We start from the raw sequence: 26,278 nt of genomic DNA, 5'->3' as shown, positions 1-26,278 counted from the left end.
GTTTTTGGCAGTTTGACATGTTATGTTCGGGTAAAGATTTATGGTTGCAGGTTTTTGAAATGAATGTAGAGCTTGTTGGACATCAAAGGTGGAAAAAAGTGAACAAGTTGGAAAAAAATTAAATCCCAACAGAGCTGGTGTCTGAGTAAACACTGGACGAGTTCAGTTTTTTGATAGATATCAGCTAAAAAAAATAAAAAATGCAGTTTTGGATAAACCTGCAGGTGAATATTTTTATTCAATGGTCGCCAGCCACCACCACCATTTGCTACCGGGCCGTAGAAAAACATAAAATAATTTATAAACCACAACATTTTCTATGACTTAACTTTTGTTCAAGCTTGTTCATAGATGGGAAGTCCCCATTTGTAACATTTGTTATATCTTTGTTACATGGGACAATGCACATTAATGAACATATGACATGTAAATGTGCAAGATTGTAGCCAAAGGCTAATTTCCATCCGCAGTCCCTGGCAGGTTGATGGTATATAGTATAAACTAATATTGTCCCGGTACTAAAGTGTATTTCGATACTTTTCGATACTTTTCTAAATAAAGGGGACCACAAAAAATTGCATTATTGGCTTTATTTGAACAAAAAACATATGTTTCTTATTGCAAGTTTGTCCTTAAATAAAATAGTGAACATAAAAGACAACTTGTCTTTTACTAGTAAGTAAGCAAACAAAGGCTCCTAATTTAGTCTGCTGACATATGCAGTAACATATTGTGTCATTTTCCATTCTATTATTTTGTCAATATTATTAAGGACAAGTGGTAGAAAATTAATTATTAATCTACTTGTTCATTTACTGTTAATATCTGGTTATTTTCTCTTTTAACATGTACTATCTGCACTTCTGTTAAAATGTAATAATCATTTATTCTTCTGTATTCTTTATTCTTCTGTACTTTTTAGAGGCGGTATAGTACTGAATATGATTCATTAGTATCGCGGTACTATACTAATACCGGTACACCCTACAACCATAGTATAAACCAAGGGTTCTTAACCGTTTTGACCTCGGGCCTAACTTTTCCACTGCAGAGGGTCCCTGGGCCCACTTAAATTTGAACACTGAATAAGTAATTTTACTCTTGATTTTAATCATATTTAATAAGTATTTCTAAACAACTTACAGCCTTGTCAAATAATATGAAGCCATTTGTCAATCACAAAGATTACTATCAAGGCTTATGTCAGGCTGATTACGGAAATAGATACTAATCAAATATACTGCAAAAGAAGGGACACATAAAAACGGATGAAAAATAAATGTACGTACAATTACGCAATGCTGAAACAAATACATTCTAATTGAAAAATATAATAGTTATTAATAATATATACAGTATATTACTTAAATAAATTGTGTGCAAATCAAATTACAGCTTTCCCACTTCAGTCGTAATTTTTGGGCTTGAGAAATTTCTCTACGACTTTAGCTCCAGACTTTTTCTGTTTGTTTGATATTGTCATTACTGCCACAAGTGGTGGAAAAGTTTAGTACAACTGAGTAACACAGCAGCCTATACGGACCACAGCTGGGGAACGAATATTTTTCGGCTGCTCATAGTTATGGCACCTATTATTAAGAAACACCGGTATCAACTATCAACCTGCCATCTCATCGCAAAGAAACAAACCCGGAGCTCCCACTAATCCAGTTGAAATTTTCATGCACTTATTTTTGTCGTATTTCTCTGCCACACGTTGAAGGTCGGTCCGTAAAAATAATGCTGGTGCAAAAATTGTTGGTGGATCCCTGTTCTAATTAATCAAAGTCATTATACTATCAGCGCATTGAATAGATTGCAAGCGGACTGCAGGGTCGGAAGTATAATTTATATTTTTTGTTAAATCCGACATTTTTATGTAGTCGTTCTCGTGACCGAAAATTTCATAATTAATAATAAAAAAACATAAGAAACACTCAATATACTTTCTTGGCAGAACAAACATTAAATATTGTTGTGGCTTCTTTAAGAGCCATATTATTTTTACTTAGGTGTTTGAATAGGTTTGTCTTAATATTTTAATTTGCAAACGTTTTACAGCGTTTCTTAATAGTAAAGGCAAAACAGGTGATGTCTGTAATGGAGAAAGATGCTAATGTATTCATGTTACAATTTAAGATTGATTGATTGATTGAAACTTTTATTAGTAGATTGATTGTACAGTACAGTACATATTCCGCACAATTAAACACTAAATGGTAACACCCGAATACGTTTTTCAACTTGTTTAAGTCGGGGTCCACTTTAATCAATTCATGGTAAATGGCTAACTATTAGCGCGCTAACTGCTTTTCAGGCAACTAGCAGTTTCACATTGTGAGTTTTTACAAAGAACGGTAATCATATACGGTTTTACGACAATTGAAAATTTGAAACGGTATCTGTAATTTCACTGCTGTTTATAATCGTAGCAGTAAGTGTTACTTTTCTAACTCGAACAAAAGAGGCCTGGGTCGTATTAAAAAAAAATAAAAATCGGAATTGTACTGTTAATATTGACATAAAAAGATCACATAAGGGCAAAAATAATCGCATTTAACCTGCAGTGTGAACATAGCCTAAAATGACGTTTCAGGTGTAATCTGAGCAGGCTTCATCGGTTCTTGCTCACAGACTAAACAGGACAGCTCTATTATGAGAGAATGTGTCTGACCCAGAGTGTTTACCCTCCAAGGTGAAGACATGCCCCAACAAGAATGGTTTCGCACTTTGATGGTGCAAAACGACAGTGGTTAGAGACAATGAAGTGAGGCCAGTCGTTTGGGTGGCATCACCATGGTCAGAATTTTCTTCGTTTCCCTTCTTCTGTTCTGTAAAGTAAACAAGTTTACAGATTGTCGCGTTGCAGGTCATTAATGCTCTAATTATAGCCAGAGAGGACGGGACCTGCTAACTAGCAGGCTGCTTTTTTATGATACATTTGAAAGCTAACAAATAACAACTTAAAGTCAAACTTAAAGTCATTTATCACATCTAACTGGTTCCAGACCTGACCATGTTAAATCTACATTTTTACGAAGTAGGATTGTAATAATAAATTGAATATGGTCATATACAAAACCCAAAACCAGTGAAGTTGGCACGTTGTGTAAATCGTAAATAAAAACAGAATACGATGATTTGCAAATACTTTTCAACCTATATTCAATTGAATAGACTGCAAGACAAGATACTTAACGTTCAAACTGGTAAACTTTGTGATTTTTTGCAAATATTAGCTCATTTGGAATTTGATGCCTGCAACATGTTTCAAAAAAGCTGGCACAACGCTGATCAAACACTTTTTTGGAACACACCACAGGTGAACAGGCTAATTGGGAACAGGTAAGTGCCATAATTGGGTATAAAAGCAGCTTCCATGAAATGCTCTGTCATTCACAAACAAGGATTGGGGCAAGGGTCACCACTTTGTGAACAAATTGTCGAACAGTTTTAGAACAACATTTCTCAACGAGCAATTGCAAGGAATTTAGGGATTTCACCATCTACGGTCCGTAAAATCATCAAAAGGTTCAGAGAATCTGGAGAAATCACTGCACGTAAGCGATGATATTACGGACCTTCGATCCCTCAGGCGGTACTGCATCAAAAACCGTCATCAGTGTGTAAAAGATATCACCACATGGGCTCAGGAACACTTCAGAAAACCACTGTCAGTAACTACAGTTGGTCGCTACATCTGTAAGTGCAAGTTAAAACTCAACTATGCAAAGCGAAAGCCATTCATCAACAACACCCAGAAACGCCGCCGGCTTCGCTGGGCCCGAGCTCATCTAAGATGGACTGATGCAAAGTGGAAAAGTGTTCTGTGGTCTGACGAGTCCACATTTCAAATTATTTTTGGAAACTGTGGATGTCGTGTCCTCCGGAACAAAGACGAAAATAAGCATCCGGATTGTTATAAGCGCAAAGTTGAAAAGCCAGCATCTGTGATGGTATGGGGGTGTATTGGTGCCCAAGGCATGGGTAACTTACATATATGTGAAGGTAACATTTATGCTGAAAGGTACATACAGGTTTCGGAGCAACATATGTTGCCATCAAAGCAACGTTATCATGGACGCCCCTGCTTATTTCAGCAAGACAATGCCAAGTCACGTGTTACAACAGCGTGGCATCAGAGTAAAAGAGTGCGGGTACTAGGCTGCCCTGCTTGTAGTCCAGACCTGTCTCCCATTGAAAATGTGTGGCACAATATGAAGCCTAAAATACCAAAACGGAGACCCCGGACTGTTAAACAACTTTAAGCTGTACATCAAGTAAGAATTAGAAATAATTCCACCTGAAAAGCTTCAAAACGTTTACTGAGTGTTGTTAAAAGGAAAGGCCATGTAATTCAGAACGGAACGATACAGGTCTGTCGTAAGGTAGCGTTTACTTGTCAAGAACGAGGCTTAGGTCAGCTGTCAGCATGGATCAGTCACTGAATATTTACTTGCTGGATACAATTAAATATCAGTGTGGTGTGGTAAATTTATGGGGACAGATTTAGGGCTTAATGTGAGATTATAAAAAAACATTTTGAAGTCGCACTGAGCCCTTCCTTAATTTAAAACGACCCCGCTGAACCAACCGCTTCCCTTTTCTGACCGTGAAAATCCTCTCCGCCAAGGTTAGAGTGTCACACTGGGAATATAATTTGAGGGGGTTGTTTCTATTCTCAGTGTTTGGTTGGTTTTTTTTCCCCCCTGCATTGCTGCCAATGTAGAGCAGCAACTTTGACTTTTAGATGAAATAGCTCAGCAGAGAACTTGTGTTGATTTATGGTATGTTGTATTATATACTGCGGCATCATCGGGAGAAGAATTGCACTTCTCTTGTTTGAGTCTCCACACGCGACTAGCAGTGACTAAGTGGTGCAGCGGGCTGCATCCTGGATTAAGTGACACAAAAATAGCCACCGGAACGGTGAAAATGCCGAGTCATGCATTTACGCAGGCTGTTAGAGAAGTTTAAAAAAATAAAATAAATACCCCTCCTAAATAAATGAACGTTTCGAAGAATGATTGCGGCTAAGAGCTCAAATTCTGTGGAGGTCAGCAAGTTCCATAGCGGTGGTACTGACTCGGCTCCTGTTTGGTTTTGGTTTAGTGTGGCAGGAAAACGCACACATCAAACCGCATCGATTGAGGACAATCTAGGGTATTTACTTCTTAAAGGGGACTAGTTTTATCCAAAATGAGACTAAGGGCAGCAAGAAAACAGGCGGCTGCACTGCAAAAAGTCAGTGTTCAAAAACAAGAAAAAAAATGACAAAAATGAGGGGTATTTTATTTGAACTAAGCAAAATTATCTGCCAATAGACCAAGACAATTTGGCTTGTCAAGACGTTCCAAAACAAGTAAAATGAGCTAACCTCAATGAACCCCAAAATACCTTAAAATAAGTATATTCTCACTAATAACAAGTGCACTTTTTTGCTCAATATGTAGAAAAATATTCTTAAATTAAGTAAATGCTAGTGCCATTATCTTGACTTAATGATATGCGCTCGGCATCATGATTTTTTTTTTCATGCTTGAAGTAAGAAATTATTACTTTAAAAAAGTAGTTTTATACTTGTGAGTGTTGATGACACAGCTTTGCAACAGTTGACATTCTAGTTTCAAGCATGTTTTACTCAATATAGGTCATACAATCTCAGCAACAAGCTGTAATATCTTACTGAGATCATTTAGGACCAAAACCCTTAAAACAAGTAAAACACTCTAACATAAAATCTGCTTAGTGAGAAGAATGATCTCATCAGACAGAAAATAAGCAAATATCACCCTTATTTGACATATTTAATCTTACTTAGATTTCAGTTTTTGCAGTGTGCTGACTAATAATATACTGCAGCAACTAATATATATAACACAACCTGCTCAATGAAAGTTGTGGATATTGTTAAAAAAAAAAAACATCCCGTCACCATAAAAAAAAATCAAATCAAACTAATTTAAATCCGTTGGAAGGCATGATGGGAACAATTTTAAATGCTCTCTCCACGCTTATCAATGTTTGACTTTTAGCTTTTACACTGCAAAAATTGAAATCTAAGTAAGATTAAATATCTCACTAAGCAGATTTTATGTTAGAGTGTTTACTTGTTTTAAGGGTTTTGGTCCTAAATGATCTCAGTAAGACATTACAGCTTGTTGCTGAGATTTTATGACCTATATTGAGTAAAACATGCTTGAAACTAGTCAACTGTTGCAAAGCTGTGTCATCAACACTCACAAGTATAAAACTACTTTTTTTAAAGTAATAATTTCTTATTTCAAGCATGAAAAAGAAAATCATGACTTTGACAAAATGTTGTCTCATAATTAAAATAGATGACAGCCAAATGGGCTTTGCTGTTTTATTTTCAATGAAACAATAGAAAACACATACTCATATAGTCGGCACAGTACAGTTAATATTTAAACATTTAAGATCGGACAATTCTAACAATTTTGAACAGAAATAGTTCATGCACATTCAGATTCTTCAAAATTACAATTAAAAAATGTTTGGCCGGGGGCCGGGCTGTACATATGCGCACTAATTGACTGAAAGAGCACACACTTGGCGCGATGATGTCATGTTATCGATGGAAAAATGCATTTTTAGACAATATAATTGTCTAAAAATTAGCGGCTAGTAGACCCCGAGAGTAACAAGCAGTTGCCTTGTTGCCTTCCATTAAGAAAAATAAATTAGTTTTTAGTATAAGTTTGCTGGTTCCAAGAAATGTAATGCCAAGCGCATATCATTATGTCAAGATAATGGCACTAGCATTTACTTAATTTAAGAATATTTTTCAACATATTGAGCAAAAAGGTCTCTTTTTTTTTTCTACCAAGAAAAGTGCACTTGTTTTTTGTGAGAATATGCTTAATTTAAGGTATTTTTGGGTTAATTGAAGTTAGTTAATTTTATTTGTTTTGGAAAGACTTGACAAGCAACATTTTTTTGTTCTATTGGCAGATAATTTTGATTAGTTCAAATAAAATACACCTAATTGTTTATTTATTTTTTCTTGTTTTTGAACACTGATTTTTTGCAGTGTAGCTTTCAATAGGTCGTCACGGAAGTAAACAAGATCGGAGTTTAACTTTCACATACTCTTAATATTCAATTATAATGATCGATTACATATTCATTATATTGTTATAATACCTAAACACACACATCAATGTGGTTACTTTGCATGCAGTTGGCTTTCGGCCCTCAACCAAATGTTTTTAGCCTAATGCGGCCCCCATGTCATAAAGTTTGAACACCCCCTGCTATAGACTAGGTACTAGGAAGTAGTACTGTATTTTTCAGACTATAAGGCGCACTTAAAATCCTTTTTATTTTCTCAAAAATCAACAGTACGCCTTATAACCCGGTGTGCCTAATGTACGGAGTAATTCTGGTTTTGCTTACAGACCTCAAAGCAATTTTATTTAGTACATGGTGTAATAATAAGTGTGACCAGTAGATGGCAGTCACACATAAGAGATACGTGTAAACTGCAATATGACGCCAGTAAACAACATCAAAAACTTTAAATGTTCCATTGAAAATAAAGAACATTACACACGGCAGTCAAAAATCTGTCAAAATGTTTTAGTACGACTTTGAAGCCGCACCAATTGATGGATTGTCGGCCCATTACGGCTACTGTAGTCAGAGATACAAGTATTATTATGGTGTGTGTATAAGGATCACAAAATGGCACCCATTAGCAGACATATTATCTGGCGTTTTGTTTCACAATATTATGCAAAACCAACTTTTTTTAAACTCTGGTACTTGCTGACATGTATTTGGGATCTGCATAAATCCTGAAAATTTGCGCAAGTCCGTCACTGTAGTCCGTGCCGATACCGTAGTCGATAAGCTTCTGGTTTTTCTCCATCTTCTTGTTATGGGACATTCACCCTCTGCTGTTGCCATTTCTAATATAAAGTAGCGTAAAGTTCTAACTTATATCTCGCTAATGGAAGCGCTAATAACTTCTAGTGTAGTGAGTTTACATAATTCAACTTTAGTTATGAGAGAGTTCCGGTCGGACGGTTTTTCACAGGACACATTACTGGCGTTGTTGCACTATTGAGCCACTCCGTTGTAAAGTAAAGTCTGAATGTCATTAAAACAGTTAGCTCCATCTTTTGACATTTCTTCAACTCCCGTCCTTGCACGCTACACCGCTACAACAAAGATGACGGGGAGAAGACGCTGTCGAAGGTGAGCCACGTAAATAAGACCGCCCACAAAACGGCGCATCCTGAAGCGACTGTCAGAAAGCGACTTGAAGATGATCTGTGAAACATAATCCATGCAACATAATCTATGCAACATTTTGACCAAAGAACCACCATTACATGTTATGTAGAGCAGTGGTTCTCAAATGGGGGTGCGCGTACCCCTGGGGGTACTTGAAGGTATGCCAAGGGGTACGTGAGATTTTTTTTAAATGTCTGTCAAAAATAACTGTGAAAAGAAATGCAACAATGCAATATTCAGTGTTGACAGCTAGATTTTTTTGTGGACATGTTCCATAAATATTGATGTTAAAGATTTCTTTTTTTGTGAAGAAATGTTTAGAATTAAGTTCATGAATCCAGACGGATCTCTATTACAATCCCCAAAGAGGGCACTTTAAGTTGATGATTACTTCTATGTGTAGAAATATTTATTTATAATTGAATCACTTGTTTATTTTTCAACAAGTTATTAGTTATTTTTATATCTTGTTTTTTATATCAAATGAGCAATATTTTGCACTGTTATACAATTTAATAAATCCGAAACTGATGACATAGTGCTGTATTTTACTTCTTTATCTCTTTTTTTCAACCAAAAATGCTTTGCTCTGACTAGGGGGTACTTGAATTAAAAAAATGTTCACAGGGGGTACATCACTGAAAAAAGGTTGAGAACCACTGATATAGACCACAAGGAAGTGTTTTCCATTTAGAAAAAAACAATAACAGTATGACTCCTTTAATGTGCGCTATAATCCGGTGCGCCTTATATATGAAAAAAGATTGAAAATAGACCATTTATCTGCAGTGCGCCTTATAATCCGGTGCGCCCTATGGTCCAGAAAATACGGTGAATGTAATGTGCCAATCGTAGGTCCAAATACAACGTATTGTTTCAAAGAAGTGAGGTCAAGAACCTGAGGCCCCTTCTACACTAAGCCAGCTAAGGTTTTCCAGGGTAAATCCCACCTAACCTTATCCTTGTCCACACACACACAATGGTCGTTTAAGACAACACCCCGTCTGAGAAGTGTTGTATCCCAAATAGCTGCGATCGCTTTCTCTTAAGGTATTCATGTGTGATTTCCACAAGCGTCTGTACAGACGGAAGGAGAAACACGGGCATGTCCGGGTGACTCGCCTCCATATTTCCAGTGGTTAGCTTGAGTTACGAAACCGCTTTATTATGAAGCTGGCTGTGGCGAGTTCTTTCTGACGTCACTGCCTGTGTGGGGCACTGCCTTTCTGGCGTCAATTCCTCTCCGAACTCAGTTTGTAAACGATCAACGAGTCCATACAAAGCTAAGAGCCGGAGATTCAAGAAATTGACGACGCACTTACCCGTGTAAAAACATGTCAGAGGAGGGGGACCTTAAACGATGGTTTAGTGTGGCTGAAACGGGGCTTAGGCTAAATAATTATTCGTTTAAGGGGTTATCCGGCTTTGTGTAGACGTAGCCTGAGTCTCCTCTCGATTGAGCAGCAGTCCTGCGCTGCGGGCCGCGACTCACCTTTGGTCTCCATCAGGTGCTGCCGAGGGCACTGATGAACAATCGCAGCGGTTCAGTCGTGGCAAATGTATCCCATCCGCCGTGTCGCGCAGCACTCAGCAGTAAAAAGGGGCCCCGCTTAGCGTGGTCGTGCAGCCACTGCGGGTTTACAGCCCCGTCAAGAGCGTGCACGCACGGGTGCTGTACTGAATGTCCACAGCACTGTAGTATCAACCAGATTTGTTGCAGCGCGAGCTCTTTTGTGAGCGGGCCCTTTGCTCGGGCACGGAGCGTCTCACTTCAAAAGAGTCGGCAATTGGAAGGTGAATAAAAGCACGGAGTCGGTCAATTGGGCCTGAATTCCCCCAACTAAACTGCAATATCAGCAGTAATCCGTTTTTTTTTGTTTTTTTTTACCCCGGCTTAAATCGACCGGTTCTCCCATTGACACCTGGGCCGAGTGGATAGGGAGGAAGGTGTGCTCCATTTATCAGTAATTACAAAATGCTATTTTCTCCCGTCTGCAGCCCTTCTTTAATCCTGACACCTGGTGATCATGCAGCACAAGGAGGCACCTATTAGGGGTGAAAGGATCCCATTCGCAAGGAATTGGGGTGACACAGACGGACAGTGTGAGGACACGTGAACCAGAATGAATGAATGTATTTATCCTGGCAGACATATATATATATAACAACACTTCATCACTCTTTGTAATTTGACAGACATGCAACGGCACCCACCGAAAAGCGATACGGGATAAAAAGCAAGAATGCTTATCCATGTCCCGCTCCTAATTTACAATCAACTTATATGTTGGTTATATAGTCCAAGTTTCAACAGCAGATTTGATGGATACATGACAATTTCAGAAACAGAATAACATATGCTGGGCAACACTTTGTCAATAGCATTGAGCGACCATGAGATTAGCTCCATCTTGCCTGGGTATATTTCCTCTTCTGAAGCCTTGTCTGGTGTGTTATGTCTCTTATTCCACAGTGAGTTATTTTGCACCTGTGTCCCACAGTTGAGATAGTCCAAACAACTAGTCACTAGTTCCCAACAACACATGTTTCACCGCAAGGTTGAACACTCTTAGGCTAGAAGACAGTTTCACCCCGGCTATAGATAACGTTTGAGCCTTGAATATGGAATTTACCATGTTATGTTTGAATTTCAGGACAACCCTGAGTTCATGTGGACCATCTCTAAGTGAAAACCGACTCTGTATATTTTGCAGGTAGAGCCCTTTGATTGGGGTTTTAAATATATTGATGATACAATTGTTAAAAAACAAACATTTCTGGGGATACACTTAATAATAAAGTATTTAGAATAAATTGCTATTCACAACTGTCCTTTGTATTTATTGTATAATATTATAAGACGTTATTTTGTGTTTTGTTTTCTATGACTGATGAATGCACATTTTCAGTTGCTTTTATTGACACAAATAGTCAAAATAATAATAATATAAATACTAGGGATGTCCGATAATATCGGACTGCCGATATTATCGGCCGATAAATACTTTAAAATTTAATATCGGAAATTATCTGTATCGGTTTCCAAATTATCGGTGTCTGTTTCAAAAAGTACATTTCATGACTTTTTAAAACGCCGCTGTGTACACGGACGTAGGGAGAAGTACAGAGCGCCAATAAACCTTAAAGGCACTTCCTTTGCGTGCCGGCCCAAACACATAATATCTACGGCTTTTCACACACACAAGTGAATGCAAGTCATACTTGGTCAACAGCCATACCGGTCACACTAAGGGTGGCCGTATAAACAACTTTAACACTGTTACAAATATGCGCCACACTGTGAACCCACACCAAACAAGAATGACAAACACATTTCAGGAGAACATCCGCATCGTAACACAACATAAACAAGACAGAACAAATACCCAGAACCCCTTGCAGCACTAACTCTTCCGGGACGCTACAATATACACCCCCCGCTACCCCCTAATACCCCGCCCACCTCAACCTCCTCATGCTCTCTCAGGGAGAGCATGTTCCAAATTCCAAGCTGCTGTTTTGAGGCATGTTAAAAAAAATAATGCACTTTGTGACTTCAATAATAAATATGGCAGTGCCATGTTGGCATTTTTTTCCATAACTTGAGTTGATTTATTTTGGAAAACCTTGTTACATTGTTTAATGCAGCCAGCGGGGCATCACAACAAAATTAGGCATAATAATGTGTCAATTCCATGACTGTATATATCGGTATCAGTAATATTGGAATCGGTAATTAAGAGTTGGACAATATCGGAAAATCGGATATCGGCAAAAAAGCCATTATCGGACATCTCTAATAAATATATTAATGTGCTTAGCAACAAGTAGCCAATAACAGGGCTATGGCTTTTAGGGCCTATTTTATTTTTGCGAGGCCATAAACATAACTTGAAGGCTACTGTATTGGATTATATCATGTAGTTTAAGAAAATTACTCATTATGAACAGATCATTGGTATGAGCTTATATGGGGCATAACGTATAATTCTAATTGCCTTTTTCCTGGAGCTTAAATAGCGGTTCAATAGTGTCCCTGTAGGTGTGCCCCCAAACTTCAGCGCAATTCTGTAAATGCGGCAATAAAAGAGCTAAGTAAATCGTTCTAAGTGAATTTTGATTTAGTAATTTCTGCATTTTCCACAACATTGAGACACCCTTAGCCAGTTTAGACTGTACTGCTTTCACGTGCTCAGTAGAGCGTCTATCTTAACCCTTGTGTAATGTTTTAACACTTTTATGTTAAAATACTGAACAGATGTTTATTGGGATAAGGTAAACATCTGTTCAGTATTTTAACATAAAAGTGTTTGATTGTGAGGCATTAAAAGCCACAAAACGCAATGGATCCATCAGACCCACAAACGCTGGCTGAGTAACAACAATATGAACGTTGCTCGGAAAATTTATCTGCCAGTTTCTGCATCCCACAGGGATTCTTTTTTTGTGTTTCTGCACCTGCGGTTCCCACACAAGGTTGCAACATTGTTTGTCAACACTGTCTGCTCTCATTTTCTCGCACATTTGACCCTCTGATGTTCTGTGTAAATACACTCTGTCCTCCTCCTGACTAGGCCTGCTGTGTGTGTGTGTGTGTGTGTGTGTGTGTGTGTGTGTGTGTGTGTGTGTGTGTGTGTGTGTGTGTGTGTGTGTGTGTGTGTGTGTGTGTGTGTGTGTGTGTGTGTGTGTGTGCACTTGTCTCATCAACCTTGTGTGGACATATACTTGACAAACCACCCTTTCTGTGAGGACCTTTTGACTTGTGAGGACATTTGCCTGGTCCTCACAACTACAGAAGTAAAATATTTTTTTTACTTTGTGTGTTTTGCATTCTGAAGTGAAGTTGAAACTCTCTACTCCCATCTAGTGCTAGATATATTTTTTTTCATCATTCTAGCTATAGTGGAAAGGGGGGCCCTCACAACCTACTAACCAAATGTGGGTCCACACAAAGTAAGCAAGACGTGTGTGTGTGTGTGTGTGTGTGTGTGTGTGTGGGTGGGTGGGTGGGTGCGTGTGTTACACTTAACACCAATTTTCACACTTCTATTAGCCCCCGGTCCAGTGGACCCAGACATCTTTTATGTAATAGAAATGTGTAGGGGGGTGTATGGTGTGTGGTCATTAAATATGTATTCTGATATATGTTCTTCACAGAAAATGAGCCAAAGTCAGTGAGTCTCAGTTTGAAAAATTAATTAATTGTATCATGTTTCTTTTAATAAAAAATTAAAACGGGTTCCAGAGACCCGTACACCACACAAGGGTTAACCCCCAGAATCAGATGGAAGTTGAGGGCAATCGGTCTTCAAAACTCTAATGGCTCGATTTTTACGTGAAACGCGTGGGAGGAAATATGAGAGGAACTCAACGATCTCGGTAAAATCCATAAAGTAGAACACATCTTCCAGGCGTCACCCCGTGGGCTCACTTTGAACAATAACCACCAGACAAAACAATGACACATTTTTTTTTTTTTTTGCACTGGGATGTTTGTGCATCGGAGGAACGAGTCAAGAAGTGTGTGATTCGACGTCTCTTTTGATTTTTCAGACTCCTCGACACTTTTCTCCACTTTAAGTTGACGAACGTGAAACGATAGGCAGAAGAACCTTCCAGCGCCTCCTGTCAATCCTTTCCGCCTAAATTTAGCACAACACAAATAGTGCCGTTTCAATCATCGTATACATTGTTTGTTCCCTGGGAAGGGAGGAGGAGACAAACCGATGGCATCGTGGTGTCAGAACTAAGAAAAAAGGAACGCACATCTTTTTTTTTCCGGCTGAAATGTCAGTTTAGCGCACGAGCCTTGCAGACAAAGGAAGTCACTTGTGGTTTGAATCAAGGCTGCTGAATGAGTCCTGACATGGTTGGGATGTGCAACTGACAGTACAGAAGCTGCTTATCCCACATGTACCATATTTTACAGACTATAAGCTACTACTTTTTCCCTACGCTTTGAACCCTGCCGCCTGTAAAACGATGTGGCTAATTTATGGATTTGTCTTTACTAATGCCCATAATATTTTCTATTGAACAAATAGTTTTGCATGAAACTGAAAAGGTGTGTTATTATTTGTGTTATGGCGCCATCTTTTGGGACGAGTTCAATCACTTTTGAACCGCTATTTAAGCTCCAGGAAAAAGGCAATTAGAATTATATGTTATGCCCCATATAAGCTCATACCAATGATCTGTTCATAATGAGTAATTTTCTTAAACTACATGATATAATCCAATACAGTAGCCTTCAAGTTATGTTTATGGCCTCGCAAAAATAAAATAGGACCTAAAAGCCATAGCCCTGTTATTGGCTACGGGTACTGCGGGTTATTTATTTGTAAGTATTAACAAAAAAAATGTTTTGGCTAAAAGACTACAGTTTTGACTTTGGCTTTTAAGGGCGTCCTTGGGACATGTTGTGCCATTCAATTAGACTCAGACTTAGACTTAGAAATACTTTATTTGTCCACAAGGGAAATTGTTTCACACAGTGGATAAGTTCCAAAGGATGGAAATGATAAGGATGGACAGGATAATACACACAAGGGCACACAAAGAGGGGGGAAACAAAAAGTATAAAGTAGACTAAAAATGTACCATAGTATTATAGTTATACTAATATATAAAATATAATACTAGTATTATAATAATAAATATAGTTGTTTATTTTAATTCCATTTTGAGGGTGAATATACAAAAGTTAACGTACCAATGATAGTCACACACACACTAGGTGTGGGGAAATTATTCTCTGCATTTGACCCATCGCCCTTGATCACCCCCTGGGAGGTGAGGGGAGCAGTGGGCAGCAGCGGTGGCCACGCCCGGGAATCATTTTTGGTGATTCAACCCCCAATTCCAACCCCTGATGCTGAGTGCCAAACAGGGAGGTAATGGGTCCCATTTTATAGTCTTTAGTATGAAGCATTTGCGTTTCAGAATCGCCATAGTTGTTTCACTAAATCAGCCTAAAATGGCAAAGCTATTCAAATGTTACAGTCTATGTTGATCACTTTTTGGTCTGGACCCCAGGGTATAGACACGGTAGACAAGTAAAAATGTATTTAATAACAAAATGCGCAGCAGGGAATTGCACGGAACACAATGCAGCACGGACGTACAAAGGACAGGGCTGACTTAAAAAAGCATCCTTATTGCCAATCGTGGACAGGTGAGGGAGCAAGTGCTCAGACAAGTGAAGTGATGTCAAATTGAGGCAAAAAGGAAACAAAAATAAGAGCGCTGGGCAGGAAAAAAATACATCTCCAGAAACTATTAATAAACGTTATGAGAGATCATGACATCAAACACCTACACATGTTTTTGTTGCCACAGAAAATGTCACATTAAAAACCAGCAAATGTATCCTTAAACCGACATGTTTTGGTGTTAGGACCTCGCATGCGAGTCACGTCAGAAATGCATCTCGCAAATCTTGTTTAATTGAAACCCAAGTGTAAAACAAAGTTTGTCGCAGTAAAATACAAACAAGAAAAACAACCGTGGATGGTTGAAAATGATCCAAAATAACAATATATGGTATGTTTATCTCAAGCTGAATTATTTAATCATTTAAAGTGGATACAAATATAGATATATATATGATATTTTTACAGCACTTTTTGGGAAGCTAGTATTTTTTGTCCTGAAGATCTCAAGTGTGAATTTTAGTTTTATGACCCTGTATAAATAAAATGCAATTCTCGAAAATCAGTGTTACTGAAAATCAGTCCAGTAATAGCCTACTCAGTTAGAGTGTCCGCCCTGAGATCGGTAGGTCGTGAGTTCAAACCCTGGCCGAGTCATACCAAAGACTATAAAAAATGGGACCCATTACCTCCCTGCTTGGCACTCAGCATCAAGGGTTGGATTTGGGGGTTAAATCACCAAAATGATTCCCGAGCGTGGCCACCGCTACTGCTCACTGCTCCCCTCACCTCCCAGGAGGTGGAACAAGGGGATGGGTCAAATGCAGAGGGTAATTTCACCACACCTAGTACTTTAACTTCGGTGGTACTTTAACTTTAATAACAATAATAATAACACTAATAAATAACAACAATGGTTATAATAATATGGGCTCTAGTTTACATGTGACCTTAGTGAGGATTAGTGAGATAGAAAATGGATAGATGAATACAAATAAATAAACCAAATTAAGATAAAATAACAAAATAAAAATAAGCAAACATGCAAGGCTTAGTTGGCCACATGCGTGGACAGCACCTTTTAGCTCTTATTTCCAAAATTGTGTACACTACTGAATTGGGGTCTTATGTGCTTATGTGGACACGTATACTGCCATCTGGTGGTGTCAGAAGAGTACAACATACAATGGAATTTGGAAAAAAAAAGTGTAAAAATAAGAATTAGCATGTCACTAAAGATGAAGTACACGTGTGTTACTTATGAACTAAGTACTGTACATCATATAAAAAGATGATTCTTAGTTTTTATTCTAATTAGGGTCCAATAAGCCCAAATAGCAAAGATAAATAAAAAAAAGCATGTAAACAAACAGCTTGGGCCTTAAGAGGTTAAAAGAAAAATATTTTGTTCACGAAAAAAGCGAGTTATGTATACAAACCGGTCTTAAAACCTAAAATAGAATTAGTACAATCTATATATCGAAATAGCGAAGCAATGGTAATGTAGGTTGAAGTCAGTTTAAAACATGAAGTCATTTTAAGCTGTTTTTGGGAATCTGACATTTCCAACTTCCAGATCTTTTTAAGGTTAAAATAACACATTCTTGCCAATATAATCATTCATTTGAGGAAAAAAATGAGTGCACTACCTGGCTGCTACCAGCAGAGGTACTGCCTAACGAAGTTGTCAGCTATGGACAGTTGAACTAATTGATTGTTGATTTTTGTCCGAATGCCCACCCCAGGCATAAAAATGTCAATACTTGTTGCTATTTTTTTTCGATTTCCTCTGCGTTTCCGTCATCAGTCATACTACATGCTTCCGGCAAACGTTTCAAAACGCAAATCCATGAATCCAACCCTCCGGGGGCGTTAGGTGGCGAATAGGGTACAAGGTCCAGTGCACATTGATGTACATACAGTAGCAGCACAAGTGCATCGTATTCCCACAAGATGCCTCGCACAGATTTGCTGATGGAGCCACTGTTGTTAGTGGTAATGACAGCGAGAGCGAGTGCAGGTGAAGCTTACCCGAGCAGTATCATGTTCTCTTTCAATGTGCACACTCAGCACACCGACATGACTCCCATGTAGGGCGGGAGAAAACGCAAGGCAGCATATTTAAGCCTACTGTCGTTAGCAGGGGGGGGGGGGGGGGGGGGGGGGGTCCTCTTTTTGCTGCACAACAATGTTATGTTGGAGCTGAAAATATATATATATATATAATAATGACAGCACAGTTGCACTAGGTTGCAAAATTATGGGAACTTCCCATGGGAATTGACATAAATAAACTGTGAAGGTAACGCTGTAATCTAATAGAAAGTATGTTTACTATAAAGGCTCTAATCCAGGGGTGTCAAACTCATTTTAGAATAGACTTAGAGAGGAAGTATTGCGGAAAGAGATTATTCTAGATTGTACCTAATGTCTGTCATGATCTGTGGTCTAGATCAGGTGTCGGCAAACCCGCGGCTCCGGAGCCGCATGCGGCTCTTTGACCACTCTGATGCGGCTTAGTTGCATACCTGCCGACCCTCCCGATTCTCGGGAGACTTCCGGATTTCAGTGCCTCTCCCAGAAATCTCCCGGGGCAAATATTCTCCGATTTATTCCCTAACATTAATAATAAGGGCATGCCGTGATAGCTAAACACCCTCTTCAACAGCGTGCCAGCCCAGCCACATGTTGTATGCAGTCTTAGCTTACTCACGTAAATGACAACAAGGCATACTTGGTCAACAGCCACACAGGTTACACTGACGGTGGCCGTATAAAACAACTTTAACACTCTTACTAATATGCGCCACACTGTGAACCAAAACCAAACAAGAATGACAAACACATTTCGGGAGAACATCCGCACCGTAACAGAACATAAACACAACAGAACAAATACCCTGAATCCCATGCAGCCCTAACTCTCCCGGGCTACATTATACACCCCCCACCCCCTGCTACCACCAAACCACGCCCCCCCCCCACAGGAGTCGTCGGCATAATTCCATTTGTACAATCACCAAGGTTCATAAAATTATTTAAAGCAAGTAATTAAATACAGTTACTTTTTACTTTCCCTGGGGACGGCGTGGCGCAGTTGGGAGAGTGGCCGTGCCAGCAACCTGAGGGTTCCTGGTTCAATCCCCACCTTCTACCAACCTCGTCACGTCCGTTGTGTCCTTGAGCAAGACACTTCACCCTTGCTCCTGATGGGTCGTGGTTAGGGCCTTGAATGGCAGCTCCCGCCATCAGTGTGTGAATGTGTGTGTGAATGGGTGAATGTGGAAATAGTGTCAAAGCGCTTTGAGTACCTTGAAGGTAGAAAAGCGCTAAATAAGTATAACCCATTTACCATTTAAAAAGTAATTCAATCACTAACGGATTTATTCTTTAATGGTAAATTAAATATTGTGATACTTTCATATATCTGGTGCATGCAGTTGAGAGATGCTTCATGAGAGAAGAGTGTGTGAGTGTGTGCCTTCAAAAGGCAGTTCCTGTTGCCAAGTGAAGTGTGACGTCAGCGAGGGAGGGCGCTAGCATTGGCTGTTTTAGTTTAGCATTGGTAGTCTGCGGACTGGAAGGAGATTGTTGACTGCAGCGCTGGAGGAATGTCATTTTTTTACTGATAGTTAATAACACAATTGACCGTGCGTCAATGGCTTTGTCTATCTATGTCCACAACTGTTTTTTACTTTATTGAATGTTCATTATTCCCTCGTAGTAGTAGTAGTATTAGTAGTAGTAGTAGTGAGCGTGCGGTGGCAGCCGCTTGCACTAGTAAAGAGCTACTTCTTTAAGTGAACTTGCTGGGATTCCAAAGCTGTCTTGTCCATATCAAAAGTAACGTGCCATGCTCCATCAAAAGTTTCGGTAACGACATTGTAACTTACATAAACGTAATTAATTAGATCAGTGGTTCTCAAACTTCTTTCGCCTCAGAAAAAAACTTGGCTCTCCAAGTACCACCATAATGACCAACGTGAAAATACAGCAGTGTAGTAGGCCCAAGTATTCATTAAGAACAAGGCAGGTGTTTAATGTAACCAGTATATTTAATATTTTTGCAGACTGTATCGTTACACACAGTTTGAACCGTAACACTGTGTTTGAATATAGGAAAATAAAAAAAATACTGTGCTTTAAGTAAGTGATTCTTAGATGGAGCCCACGTATCACAGTTTGAGAATCGTTTAATTAGATTACTCGTTAGTAGAAAAACTAATAGCGTTAATAAGGCCGTTATCATGTAACGCTGTTTTTACGAACACTGATGATGACAATAAAGTCGATTCTAATTTTTGAGTTTTTGTTTGACATTTAAGTTCCATTTTTCTTCCGTTAATCTTCCTTTTAACCTGTACTACGTTTGAGAAGTCATGCATGTATGCGACTCCATTCATATCTCTGTGAGACATTCAGCCAACTGTGTAATTTGGTAGCAGAGCGATAACCGAAATGAGTTAAGTTTTTCCCAGTTTACTTAAAGGTAGCTTTACTATAAATAATACTTGAGCGGAGTCTTTCAAGGCACTGGGATGGAACGGCAATACATTTGTCAAAAGCTGCCTTCAGTCCAGCATTTCACAGCTCGTCGACTCTGCAAAATTTAGTCCGAAAGCAGGTCGGGGGGGGGGAAAAACGCACGTGTTTTTATCTCGGCTCTTGGTTGTTGTTGTTTGTTTTGTTTTTACATGGCCGCGATGACTCTCTTTACCTCCATCTTGGAAAGAAAGGGAGCGAGAAAATCTCCGGAGTCAGGGAAATAAAACTGCAAGCCCTGTGGCAAAAGCCCCTGAGCTGTGACACATTAAAAAAAAAAGAGGACAGCGAGTAGAGGGGAGGAATATTAGAAATTTAAAGGAAGGTCAAGAGCACTTTATATTCATTCTTACCGTGTGGGGAATGTGGGCAGGTTGGCTGTTACTGTAAAACCCGTATCAAGGGTGCATTTTCTGCAAAGGATAACCTCCCTGGAAGAGGAAAGCAGAAATGCGGGATTTCTCCCCCATATTTATGCATTCTAGATCTGTGTGCGTCCCTACTATGCAAGACGCCGTCTGCATCGTCTCAAAGACTCAATGGACTGCACATTTGTAGTGCTCATTTAAACTGACAAGCCAGATGGTTTGTTCTCCAATACCATCTGGAAAAGAGAGGAAAAAAAAACAAATGACATACAAGCGTATTTGTCTATCACATCCATTAGCGCTCAAGTAGAAAAGTAAAGTACAGACAAGAAGTCGGTGTGTCCTTTTAATATCAAACGATTTTATTGTGTTATTGGATGAGAAGTAGTGCTGGAGCTACATCACAATATCTATTGTAGCGTCCTGTGATATCAATATGTATCACAATTAGAGATGTCCCATAATGGCTTTTTTGCCGATGTCCGATATTCCGATATTGTCAAACTCTTAATTACTGATTCCGATATCAACCAATACCGATATATACAGTCGTGGAATTAACACATTATTATGCCTAATTTTGTCGTGATGCACCGCTGGATGCATTAAACAATGTAACTTTACCATGAATTGATTAACGTGGACCCCGACTTAAACAAGTTGAAAAACTTATTCGGGTGTTACCATTTAGTGGTCAATTGTACGGAATATGTACTGTACTGTGCAATCTACTAATACAAGTTTCAATCAATCAATCAAAAACAAGATTTTCCAAAATAAGAGAACAACTTCAACTCCAGTTATGGAAAAAAGTGCCTACATGGCACTGCCATATTTATTATTGAAGTCACAAAGTGCATTATTTTTTTTAACATGCCTCAAAACAGCTTGGAATTTGGGACATTATCTCCCTGGTGGTAGCGGGGGTGTATATTGTAGTGTCCCGGAAGAGTTGGTGCTGCAAGGGGTTCTGGGTAGTTGTTCTGTTGTGTTTATGTTGTGTTACGGTGCGGATGTTCTCCCGAAATGTGTTTGTCATTCTTGTTTGGTGTGGGTTCACAGTGTGGCGCATATTTGTAACAGTGTTAAAGTTGTTTATACGGACACCCTCAGTGTGACCTGTACGTCTGTTGATCAAGTATGCCTTGCATTCACTTAAGTGTGTGTAGAAGCCGCATATATTATGTGACTGGGCCGGCACGCTGTTTGCATGGAGGAAAAGCGGACGTGACGACAGGTTGTAAAGGACGCCAAAGGCAGTGCCTTTAAGGCACGCCCCCAATATTGTTGTCCGGGTGGAAATCGGGAGAAATTCGGGAGAATGGTTGCCCCAGGAGGTTTTCGGGAGAGGCACTGAAATTCGGGAGTCTCCCGGGAAAATCGTGAGGGTTGGCAAGTATGCCCTACGTCCGTGTTTTCCGGACATGTACTGCTCCGTACAGCGGCGTTATAAAAAGTCATTAATTTTACTTTTTGAAACCGATACCGATAATTTCCGATATTACATTTTAAAGCATTTATCGGACATCTCTAATCACAATATATTATTTGGCATATTTCAAAGCGGGTTATAAGGTGCGGACATATTTGATATTTTGCTTCCTTTACAGTTGTATTAGTTTCTCAAAACTATTATTAATTTACTTGTTCATTCACTGTTTGTATCTGGTTACTTTCCATTGTAACAGTTAACAACTTTCCATTGTAACACTTCAGTTGAAATGAAATAAACACGTATTATTTTGTTGTTTGGATACTTTACCTTCGTTGTGGGTGATACTACACATTTGGGTATGAATTCAATAGTTATAGGGGCAGTATTGGTCATATTGTTCACACTTAAACATTTCAGGATCATTAAATGATTACATTTTGATCACAGCTATAATACAACTACAAAAAACCGATTGTTAATGTAAAGATACCAATTAAATATTTTAATTCCTTTTAGAGATGTTTTTGCAGATATCCGATATTCCGATATTGTCCAACTCTTAATTACCGATTCCGATATCAACCGATACTGATATATACAGTTGTGGAATTAACACATTATTATGCCTAATTTTGTTGTGATGCCCCTCTGGATGCATTAAACAATGTAACAAGGTTTTCCAAAATAAATAAACTCAAGTTATGGAAAAAAAATGACAACATGGCACTGCCATATTTATTATTGAAGTCACAAAGTGCATTATTATGAGAGAGCATGAGGAGGTTGAGGTGGGCTGGGTTGAGGGGATGGGGTAGCGGGTAGCGGGGGGGGGGGGGGGGTTTATTGTAGCATCCTGGAAGAGTTAGTGCTGCAAGGGGTTCTGGGTATTTGTTCTGTTGTGTTTATGTTGTGTTACGGTGCGGATGTTCTACCGAAAAGTGTTTGTCATTCTTGTTTGGTGTGGGTTCACAGTGTGGCGCATATTTGTAAGAGTGTTAAAGTTGTTTTATACGGCTTCCCTCAGTGTGACCTGTATGGCTGTTGACCAAGTATGCTTGCATTCACTTGTGTGTGTGTGAAAAGCCGGAGATATTATGTGACTGGGCCGGCACGCAAAGGCAGTGCCTTTAAGGCACGCCCCCCATATTGTTGTCTGGGTGGAAGTCGGGAGAAATTCGGGAGAAATTCGGGAGAATGGTTGCCCCGGGAGATTTTCTGTAGAGGCACTGAAATTCGGGAGGGTTGGCAAGTATGACTGGAAGACGCAACTGCTCTGTACTTCTCCCTATGTCCGTTTACCACTCCGTACAGCAGCGTTTTAAAAAGTAATACATTTTACTTTATGAAACCGATACCGATAATTTCCGATATTACATTTTAAATCATTTATCGGCCGATAATATCAGGCAGTCTGATATTATCGGACATCTCTAATTAAAAGCTTTATCGTGAGCCAAATTTATATCATCTATATTGTTTATATTGTGTAACTAATGAGTGCTGTCGTAAATTTCTGATAAAACTGCTAAGATGGGGCTGGGCGATTACTTGAAAAAAAAAACATCTAACCTACATTTAGAACTTTTAACCTGTGTAAAACTGCCATAAAGAAGCCTTGCCCTCGTTGCATAGTTATGTATTTACAAAATCTAATATTTGCTCTAATTAAATGTGGATATGCTTTTGTCACTTTCTTATGAACTTCCTGCTAAAACATATCTATTTTACAAATGACTCACTTCAACCCAATGTTCAGCTGACATAATTTTTTTGTGTGGATGCTCCCTTGCAAGATGCTTCACATACAGCATAGCTGTGCTGTATTCTCTTCTGTCTCACAAGGTTAGTCTTCCTTCTGAATCCCGGAAACGTCCCGACAGACAATTTAGTTTTGTAATCCAGTTCTGTTCGGCGCTCAAGGCTGTTTCGTCAAAACCGCTGGAAGAAGGAAAAAAACATGACCTGTATTTATAATTAGATCATCACGACTCTCTCATTTACAAGTTGGCGGCTTTCATTTAGTCGGAGCTGTAAATGGAGAGTGTGTGCTTGCAGGGAAATCAATTCAGACAGAATACCATTCAAATGTTTTTTTAAGCTAGTCAAAGTTGGGTTCTGTGTCCTTTATGTGGGAGTTTTACGCCATCTTTGTCTTCTTAGCGAGGCGTCCATTAAATATCTTATATTAAATATTTCCATCGTCAAAAGCTGATACTATTTTTAGTGCTGTACTAGCAGATACCACATGGATAATGTAAATGTAATGGTCAAACAGCTTTGTCATGATACTGCATAATCTCCACTTTGCTGCAGTGCCTTGTTTTTTTTTTGCTGCCCTCAGTCTCCTCTTGGATAAAATGTGCTTACTTTAAGGGGAAACACACCTTTTGGGGAATTGTGCCTATCGTTAACAATCATTATGAAAAAACATGACGATGGATGGTATTATATATTTTTTTTGCATTCTAAATCCCAAAAAAATGCGGTCAAAAGTCTGCTTACAATGGAGCCTATGGGAGCCATGCAATTCCCCCTACAAAGACCTTAAAGAAACATCCAAACACCTCCATCAAGGTTGTATATATGTGATGCAAGTATATATGTTATTTAGTAATGGGCACATTTATAACAACATTTAATATTTACATATTTTGCTTATTTTAAGCGCAATTTCAAAAACGCATCACGTTTGCTTTTTTGTTTTCTTCTTCACTGATTACTACTCACTGCAGACTTTATGAGAGCCAACAAACATAATAAAACATCACTTACTGTACAAGGTCTGCAAGGTCATTAGGATGCCGACTGCTCGGATGTTCATATATTCCCATTTACGTGAAGAATGTAACGACGGGGTCGCATTTTACTGCTCGGATCGTTCTCCCAAGATGCAGCAGGAACTCTGGAGGCAAAGTGCAGGTCAGATATTGATTTATTGTCCATGAAGTCATGCAGAAATACAAAAAGACCGAAAAGCGTGCCAATAGCTATGGCGTAGCTTAGCACAGGAACAGGAATCAAAGATCGTAGAAAATACTTAACGTAACAGGTTGCATGGAAGCAAATAAAAGACGTCGTCACAGTTGCGTAATAATAATAATAATGGATTCGATTTATATAGTGCTTTTCTAGACACTCAAAGCGCTTCACAGAGAAGTGAGAACCCATCATTCTTTCACACCTGGTGGGGGTAAGCTACTTTTATAGCCACACCTGCCCTGGGGTCGACTGACGGAAGCGTGGCTGCCAGTTTGCGCCTACGGCCCCTCCGACCACCGCCTACCATTCATCATTCATTCACCACACTGCAAAAAGTCAGTGTTCAAAAACAAGAAGAAAAAAAATACAAAAATTTGGGGTATTTTATTTGAACTAAGCAAAATTATCTGCCAATAGAACAAGAACATTTGGCTTGTCAAGACTTTCTAAAACAAGTTAAATTAGCTAACCTCAATGAACCCAAAAATACCTTAAAGTGAGTATATTCTCACTAATAACAAGTGCACTTTTCTTGGTAGAAAAAAAAGAGACCTATTTGCTCAATATGTTGAAAATGTTTCTTAAATTAAGTAAATGCTAGTGCCATTATCTTGACATCATGATATGCGCCCGGCATTACATTTCTTGAAACCAGCAAACTTATACTAAAAACTAGTTTATTTTTCTTAATGGAAAGGCAACAAGGCATCCGCTTGTTACTCTCGGGGTCTACTAGCCGCTCAGGCAAATCATATTGTCTAAAAATGCATTTTTCCATCCATAACATGACGTCATCGCGCCAAGTGCGTGCTCTCTAAGTCAATTAGTGCGCATATATACAGCCCGCCCCCCGGCCAAATTTTTTTTTATTGTAATTTTGAAGAATTCATCTGAATGTACATGAACTATTTCTGTTCAAAATAGTTTGAAATGTTAAATGTTTAAATATTAACTGTCAGTTTACTGTACTGTGCCAACTGTACTACTATATGAGTACCTATTTTCTATTGTTTCATTGAAAATAAAACAGCAAAGTCCATTTGGCTGTCATCTGTTTTAATTATGAGACACAATCGTGTCAAAATCATGATTTTTTTTTCTTCATGCTTGAAATAAGAAATTATTACTTTAAAAAAGTGGTTTTATACTTGTGAGTGTTGATGACACAGCTTTGCAACAGTTGGTATTCTAGTTTCAAGCATGTTTTACTCAATAAGGTCATACAATCTCAGCAACAAGCTGTAATATCTTACTGAGATAATTTAGGACCAAAACCCTTTAAACAAGTAAAACACTAACATAAAATCTGCTAAGTGAGAAGAATTATCTTATCAGACGGAAAATAATCCTTATTTGAGATATTTAATCTTACTTAGATTTCAGTTTGGGTTTCAGTTTCAGGGTGAAGTGTCCTGCCAAAGGACACAATGGCAGCGATTTGGACGGTAAGAGGCAGGGAGCGAACCCACAACCCTCAGGTTTCTGGCACGGCCGCTCTACCCACTACGCCATGCCACCCCAAATAGTGCAAACCAGGAAGC

The 26,278-nt window shown here is 38.9% G+C and overlaps 1 protein-coding gene across 2 annotated transcripts in view; it reads left to right on the top strand.

Moving 5' to 3' along the window:
- Positions 1 to 26,278, top strand: part of brinp1 (bone morphogenetic protein/retinoic acid inducible neural-specific 1) — a 338,696-nt gene that overhangs the window by 17,142 nt on the left and 295,276 nt on the right. The gene's annotated exons all lie outside the window — the stretch shown is intronic.

The sequence above is a fragment of the Entelurus aequoreus genome, linkage group LG21, assembly GCF_033978785.1.
Source record: "Entelurus aequoreus isolate RoL-2023_Sb linkage group LG21, RoL_Eaeq_v1.1, whole genome shotgun sequence".
Classification (NCBI taxonomy): Eukaryota; Metazoa; Chordata; class Actinopteri; order Syngnathiformes; family Syngnathidae; genus Entelurus; species Entelurus aequoreus.
The sequence above is the reverse complement of the archived record's forward strand: the minus strand, read 5'-3'. Positions and strand labels throughout refer to the sequence as shown.